The sequence below is a fragment of the Helianthus annuus genome, chromosome 4 (genome assembly GCF_002127325.2).
Source record: "Helianthus annuus cultivar XRQ/B chromosome 4, HanXRQr2.0-SUNRISE, whole genome shotgun sequence".
NCBI classification, from domain to species: Eukaryota; Viridiplantae; Streptophyta; class Magnoliopsida; order Asterales; family Asteraceae; genus Helianthus; species Helianthus annuus.
In genome coordinates this window covers 141,962,674-141,971,375 of record NC_035436.2, presented here as the reverse complement: position 1 = coordinate 141,971,375, position 8,702 = coordinate 141,962,674, and the positions used below count along the sequence as shown (strand labels likewise).

At 36.7% G+C, this 8,702-nt stretch overlaps 1 long non-coding RNA gene across 1 annotated transcript; it reads right to left on the bottom strand.

Moving 5' to 3' along the window:
* Positions 1-2,510: 2,510 nt before the first annotated feature.
* Positions 2,511-3,787, bottom strand: LOC110934694. The gene is made up of 3 exons (XR_002588554.1): positions 3,607-3,787; positions 3,315-3,460; positions 2,511-2,559 (listed from the first exon to the last, which is right to left on the bottom strand). It is a non-coding gene; the product is annotated as an uncharacterized LOC110934694 (long non-coding RNA).
* Positions 3,788-8,702: the final 4,915 nt, after the last annotated feature.

Below are 8,702 nucleotides of genomic sequence, written 5' to 3'. Positions count from 1 at the left end.
GGTCGTAGTCTCGGCTCTTATATATATATATATAATACATACATACATCACATATCAAGCACAAAGGTCACGTTTTCATTTAATAATATTTATATACACACGAAATATTACAAGGTGTTCGTTCGGAAAAACCTCGAGTGTCACATTCGTGACCCTCCTTGGTTGTTGTTACACCAAGTGAAGTGGTGAACATTCAAGGGGTTCATAAATGGAAGCATGTCCTTCCTACCCCATACATGACATCTATGATAATACGAGGTGCCTAAATGAAGATCCTAATCTTCTACCTCCTACTTGAATTATTGGACTAAATAATATGTAGTACCTAACCTAAGTATATATATACACTCATTCGAACCTTTGATGTTGAACTTGTGTTTATATGTTAAAGTAGTAGAACACCACCTAAGACCTAAACCTTGTTGTGATTCTTATGGGTGTTCAACTCATGAAAACATTATCATAACCCTTGTGGTTACCAAGTGTCATACAAGGGTTAAGTGTTGAAGATGATTATTTTCACATGCTATTCTCATATCTTACTTTTATGTTGTTTTAAATACCGAATCTCGACTCTAAGCATACTAGAACTTTAACCCTACACATTCAACTTTCTAACCCCATCAACTTCGTCACATTGGATAATCGGAAAGCATATGCAAATTTGTGAGTATACTCGCAACCCCCTTTTTTATGTTTACCACTTTTTGGGGTGTAACATGTTTTACTATTAAACTACACTTAAACTTATTCTTTATGCAATGCACAAAACAATCCTTATACATGAATACTATGTTATGATACTTGATGCTTACGTGGACCATACTTATGTGATATGTTTTAGTCATTAGCTCTCACGAGCCTCCCTTCGACATGTATAGCGCTATAGGAGTAACGCACCGCCCCCTTAAACTTGGGTCATGTTGAATTAATTAAACTTACTTGCGTAAACAGAGGTTGGCTAGAAATATTGCATGCCACGATAGGTTGATCTCGTATAAACTAAGTTGCCATGTGGATTCGTTTTAAACTTTTATACTTATACTTATACTTATGCTTAAACTTGTATACTCGCCTTTGCTTTTGCATTGAACTTTATTTTAAACATGTTACAGGTTGAGGATGATGATGCTATGAAATGAAGTAGCGTTGATGCCTAGATACACATATAGACGTTTAGGTTTAATCGTTGTATCAATTTTGATTATGTTGTATTCTAATTCCTTTGAACTTGACGTTATTTGATTTCTTTGTAACGTTGACAAATGAATTATGAAATGAAATCGGTTTATTAAATATTGTCACAAATAGCGTTATGATGTCTCTAGCAATCTTCACACTTCGTCTCATCCCGATGTTTCCGCCATTGGTTGGGGTGTGACATAACTATACATATTTTTTTTATTCAAAATGTTCAATTATCATTGTAATAATTAAGCTCTTATAATGATACTTAACTTATTAATTGTTTTTACATATATAGTTATGTGGGCAAAAGCATACTTAAAGTTGTAACGGATGTAACAGTTTTGATGAAGGCAACTACAAATGCAGAATAAATGTCTTTGTCAATATAAAACCTCTCTGTATCAGCATAATTCTGTCCACTTGATTGCAGGGCAGCCCTAACAAGTTATGCAACATATATTCAACCCTTAACAATATATTCAACATACAAATTTTAAGAGTCAGACTATCACTTTAAAAAAAAGGAGGTTGGTCAGTTATATCTCCTAACCCCAGGATTAACTTCGTGAACGGTTTGATTTTGGTCCATTCCAAGCACCAAACACACGGTGAATTTGAGGTGCTCATGTGGTCCAGACTCCGGAACCTTCTTAAGTCGATCACTCTAACCGTTTAAAAGCAAGCTCATGCAGCGTTAAGGTTTATAATAAATCTAACGGCTAAAAAGTAGATTACCTTCTCCTTCTCAAGTGCATGTAGATGCACATGAAGTTTTACATGTTTTCTCAATAATAAAACAGTTTCATCTAATATTGTCATACAAGAAGTTGCATAACAATGCTCTCCATTATGAAAAATACCAAATTGTAGACATTAATGATTAGAACGGTCATAAAAAAGATAATTAAAACTAAATATCAAGTGTTTGGATACATACTTCTCGAGCAACTTGTACATTCTTCAAAATAGATTCATAGGAGAGATTGGAATCATCAACAAAGTTGGTTACTTGTTATTAAGTTGCATCAGGTCTTGATGTTCAAAGCTTGCTTTTCTCAATGCATCTACTTTCCCTTTCGGACAGTCAAAGTGCTTCAATCTGCCCTCTCATCAACCTTTCCAAACATCACACTATAACTCAATTTTATTTTATTTGGTAAACTGTAATATAAAACATTTTATATGTAAGTCATACCAAGGAGAGTTCTTGGAGTACCTAATTCACAAAGGCCATCAATCGTGTATGTCTGTAAAGGAAGCAACACAGACATCAAAAGCCAGCAAGATGAACATCAGTTGCATTATCAACTAATTTTCCAGCATTTGACCCCCATACCACATAGCAGTTTCCTCCGATTAAACTGCAGCTGACTACACCAAACAAAAAAAGGGTAAAATCAACAATAATAAACGGTCAGTAAACTAAAGCTTAATTTGTTTAACAGATAAAAAGGTGATGGCTTTAACCTTCAATTAAATGATAGAATTACAAAGTATAATGAATATCATGACACCCAAGTAACGAATCCATAATATGAAGTTGGGGCATGTTAACTAAACCATCTAAAGTATGATTATGACGAAAGTACGTTACAAAGGGAACATACCACCAATTCCTGAAGTAGCATACATAAACTGAATGTAATGTCATAAAAATAGAAACGAAGCATGCCACAATGCTAATAGAAAATAAATACTTTAAAAACTGTAAATGGGACTCCATTTTTGAAATATTGGGATTTAACAATATTATTGGAAGACTGGAAGTGAAAATTCCACATTTTCACTAATTTCTCAATTCTTCATATTTAGATATCAATATTTGGTTCAATCCTTCTAACACTGATAAATTGGTATCTTAACACCATTTTTTCAGAACTCCATTTTGGATTGTTGACCCATTCTAGCAGATTCTATGCAAGATCAAATCTTGTTTAGTTTGAAATTAAACTCGCCTAAGAATGTAATCATCCCCACTAAAAATGCAAAAAGATTAACTTTAGAACAACTACCAAAGGCCCCTCTACTAATGGTTCTTTCACCATTACACAAACATCCACCATTTCTACCATTTGGATTAAAGGCAAACTATTAAACTTTACATAATTATGAATTTAGTGTGTGACCTTTCATCATATACCAGAGTGAATGAGTTCGATTCCAAAAAGTAAAGTTGAGATGTACGAATCCTCTTCAGTTATATTCGATTCATATGGTCAGATCCGATGGTGCAACCACGTAAGCAAATCGACGTCATCAGCAATTCCTCTAGCTAGTTTCACGTAAAAGCATAGATAACAAAAATCAAGATCCATAATTTTATATAGCTAACAAAGATTAGGATCAGAAATTCACAATCAGCATGTACAAGTAGTGTAAACAACAACTTTTGCTTTTGAATTCGGAGATTGGGTATACCTCTTGTAGAAGTAAGCCCTCGGGTACAACTTGTTTAATACATTGCAGTATTTTCTCTTTCCTCTGGCGAAAGAAAGGAGTTCATCCACCGAAAGAAGTCTTCTAAGAGCAGCTTAGGACACATGAATTGCCAAACAAATGCACCATGTTCCTCGATTAAGAATTGTTGTTTCTGCAATGGGAACACCTGTTTTAAGGTACATGTAACATTTTAAAGACCAACCTTTTTTTATTTAATCAATATCTTCAAACATGAATAATCAACTGTAAGTGTAGTACTGAAGATATCAATGTCAGATAGAACTGATAGCAACAGTTAAGGGGGAGTCTGTAAGTGCAGTTCCTGCCGGGTAACTGTGCTTTATCAATTCTGGTCTACGGTCAACTAAGTCCAAGCCAAGTCAAGAATTCAGAAGCTTTATCAGTTCCGAGTTTATGATGTTAAACTCAGAATACGTTGATTATCATTGTTCTCCGAATTATTTGTTTTGTATCCCGGACAATATGTTTATCCGGTTTAGTCCCTAGTATATATATATATATATATATATATATATATATATATATATATATATATATATATATATATATATATACGTGTGTGTGTGTGTTGTATAGGGTAGATTAGGGCAACCCAAAAAGATTGGTGCACCTCTCACAAGATCCCATCCATTCTCCATCACTGTGTGTATTTTAGAGAGAGAGGGAGACTATGTGTTAGTGAGAGAAAGCTAGGTTTAGATCTTTGTGATCTAAACCAGCTTCTAGATGATGTATACTCCTTTGGTTTCTGTAATCTGTGATGACTGATTCAATAATAAAGGGTTCATCTTCTACATCTTTCTATCTTTGGTGTTTATGATTGTTCTTCATGTCTTGAATCAAGTGCAATGTTTGATGTTCGTCATCGATCCGGTGCTTTAACAGTGGTATCAGAGCATGGTTACCGATTCAGAATGGTCTAACCGCCTTCCGAATCACCATTGCTCTTGATTTGATGTTTGTTTCCGCCAAACATCTTGAAGACGTGAAGATTCTGCATAAAACAGCTTCATTTTCTTCATGTTTTATGCAGAATCTTCACGTCTTCAAGATGTTTGGCGGAAACAAACATCAAATCAAGAGCAATGGTGATTCGGAAGGCGGTTAGACCATTCTGAATCGGTAACCATGCTCTGATACCACTGTTAAAGCACCGGATCGATGACGAACATCAAACATTGCACTTGATTCAAGACATGAAGAACAATCATAAACACCAAAGATAGAAAGATGTAGAAGATGAACCCTTTATTATTGAATCAGTCATCACAGATTACAGAAACCAAAGGAGTATACATCATCTAGAAGCTGGTTTAGATCACAAAGATCTAAACCTAGCTTTCTCTCACTAACACATAGTCTCCCTCTCTCTCTAAAATACACACAGTGATGGAGAATGGATGGGATCTTGTGAGAGGTGCACCAATCTTTTTGGGTTGCCCTAATCTACCCTATACAACACATATATATATATATACTAGGGACTAAACCGGATAAACATATTGTCCGGGATACAAAACAAATAATTCGGAGAACAATGATAATCAACGTATTCCGAGTTTAACATCATAAACTCGGAACTGATAAAGCTTCCGAATTCTTGACTTGGCTTGGACTTAGTTGACCGTAGACCAAAACTGATAAAGCACAGTTACCCGGCAGGAACTGCACTTACATCAACTAACTAGATTTCACTTTGATATTTGGAATCCCTGATTCAGCCGTCGACTATGAACCACCCAAAGCCACTGTATGTGCTTCCTTTCAGAACACCGACGGTTATCCATGTCTGAAAATGACCACACAACCACAGGTCGTTGGTTATTAAACATTAAACAACCCGAAACTCGATTAGGGTTTGAAGGTTTACCTAAAGAAACTCTATTAGGGTTTGAAGGTTTACCCAAGACGAAATCTGGATTGATGTTCTTCTTCTTTGATTTAAGGGTGAATAGAGATAGGTGAGGGGGAGGGAGAATGCAGATCCTGATCCTGATTCACAAGCAATCTGAGAGAGATGTAGGTCATAAATTCTAATTTGATTAGGGTTTTAGGTTTGAAATTCGAATTTTGATTAGGGTTTTTGCTTGTTGTCCCGCGTGAGTCTGCGAGTTTGAAGGGTTTCATGACTTTTTCCAAATGTGTTTTAAATGGTTGTACACAAGTTTTAAATTATATGTTAAATAAAATAACTAATTTATCCTTATTTTAATTGTAACTTATGCATAAAGTAAAAAAAACAACAACTTATTTTTAGGTATTTTAAAATGCCTTTCACAGTTTCACTAAGGGGAGGGGGGTGGTTACTAGTGATAGAATTTTATCACTCCCACTATCCAATCAAATCATGCAATGTCATCACCTAATATTCTATCACTAGTGATAGAAATGTAGGGGGGGTGGTATCACTAGTGATGGGATTCCAATGTACAAGTATTAATGCACAATGTACAAGATACACATTCATCACCATTGATCTTCAACGCATTATATATATAACGAGTTATACTCCATAACTCGTTATGGAAGTGGAGGCGGCGGTGTTCCACGAGTGATAGAATCCTATCACGGTAAATAACGTCCCCGCCCCGTGTGCCCCAATACATTATTATATAATTAGATAGATATGAATAATATTTCATTTTGTGATATAAAAATACACGCATTGCTTTAATCACCTGTACACTAATGTATCGTCTATTTGTACATTTTAATATGCACGTCAATACAGATCAAGACAACTATTGAAACGACGACGAAAATAAGTACTTCGTCACGGTACCTTTATATTTTTCTAAAACATTATAGTTTTTAATATGTTGCAAGAATACGTAAAAGATATATAAGTTTGTTATGAAGGAGGAAAAATGTAACTAATTATCTATAATTATGTGAAAACTTAGGGATCTATGTGTAATAAAATTGGGGACTAAAATATAAAAAGTGTTTAAAAGACCAAGTTACCCTCATTTTAGGGGTGTATTTATAAATAAAGGGGGAATAAATTCTTATTTTTTGGGTATCTTAAATTGGCCATCCCTCATGCATTATTATAATATATAGTATAGACATATAGAGAGATAGAGTGAAAAGAATCTAGAAATAAAATTTAGAGGGTGCGGGGGATAGAATCACCCATTTTTATACACTTGAATTTCAAGTACCCTTTCACTTATAAAATCACATTACTTTTACAAGGGGCAAACGCTATAGCAATAAACGACTAGGTCTGCTAAGACCATGTGTAGTGGTTAACACCCCATCTCTGGGCGTTTTACACCATGTGGCAGCCCAGTCAGCAATAGGGCATTATGGGGCGTTTTCTAAAATGGGTGTAGTGGGGATGTGGGCATTGTGGGGCATTATGTTTGTAATGAAATTAAACAAAAAAACATCAAAAAAATTGGTTTCACAAAAAGGAAAATGAAGGTGATTGGACACAAGAAAAGGGTTGGGCGTGGAATATAGCACGCCGGAACTGATTTTGAGCAAAAACACGCCCACGGGGGCGGAGGTGATGGTGTGGTTGGGCGTGTTTGGGGGAAAAACACCCCAGTACGCATGGTCTAAAAATAATAAATCGTCTGCTAAAATAATAAATGTTCACCGGAACAGGCATGAAGTAAACATTTTTAAAAAAAATACTGGATAACAATACCACATCTATCTATTTTACTAATTTAATTGGTTGCTCCATTGAGTTTTGATGTACGGAAACGTTATTTCTTTATCAGGTGCGGGTCAGGTCCGAGTCGCGTTGTAATTGGTTGCTCCAGTGAGTTTTGATGTACGGAAAAGTTATTTCTTTATCAGGTGCGGTCAGGCCCGAATCGGGTCGTACTCGGGTCAGCATGCCAGCTTCAATTCGGATTGGGGTAAAAAAAATACGGGTCAGGTCGGGTTATATCAGCGGTGCGGGTTAGGTCGGGATGTGTCAGCAGGCTAGGGTCGGTGCAAGTCGGATCGGTTTAGCGGGCCAATGCCAAGTTCAGGTCAGCGGGTCGATTTGAAGTCACATACCCAGGTTGGGTCGACTTAGGTCTGGTTTGGGTCGAGATAGGAAGTTCGGGACGGTCACAGTTGAGGCAGGCAGTTAGGTCGGGGTGACAATGTGTCGTCGGGTCGGAGGTGGAGGTGGCAGTGGCGGTGGCCGGGGTAGGGGTGGCGGGCTGAGACAAGATCGGCGGTCGGGTTGGGTCGAGGGGTGGGAGTCGGGGTGATAGATTCCAGTTCATTTGCAAACCCAGCACATTATGAATAGAATTGAGATTCGTATTCCAATAAACTCCAATTGTTTAGATTCCAAATTCAATTCCTTCTAATTCCTATGCAAATTTCAATTCCAATTCCAATTCCAATTTCAAACATTCCATTAACCAACCGCACTCTAAGTAAGCTTCACACTAAAATCTGTTCGGTTTGCCCTGGAAAATAAACTTAACCTAAGAAACCAAGAGTATCCAAAACCCAATCTGGTAAACACCTATGTCACATGCTATGAACCAATACAATACACAAACAACATTAACCATATTTAATTCATATAATATTGAAGAAACACCTATCGAATCGAGTAGAGGGTAATTGGAGATTCGATCCTCACAAGCTTTATATCTTGATTGATCTGCAAAACTAATAACATCGTGAATCTCGTTACAAGAAAGAGAGGTTGGGGGTTCTTCACGTAACCATCCATTGGCATGAAGATAAATATGTGCTCTTGAGAGAGTAATTTATAAGTTAGAATGAGAGTGGAGAGTAGAGTGAATGGAATTGATTCACCTTGGTGGAGTGTAGTATTTATAGCCGGAGTGATGTGAGATAATTGGGTGAGACGTCGCTATCAGGATATCCATTTGGTTCCCTTTCTGCTGACCATTAGTGGTTACAAAGGAGGGTACGCGTCCGCAACCTCTCATTGGCCACACGTTGCTTTCAGGATGTCCTTGTTGTCTCTATTGGCCACACGTCGCTTTCAGGATGTCCTTGTTGTCTCTTCTGTGTCAACCTTTAGTGGAAGTTAGGGAGGAGGTGAATATGCGTCTCGTGATTGA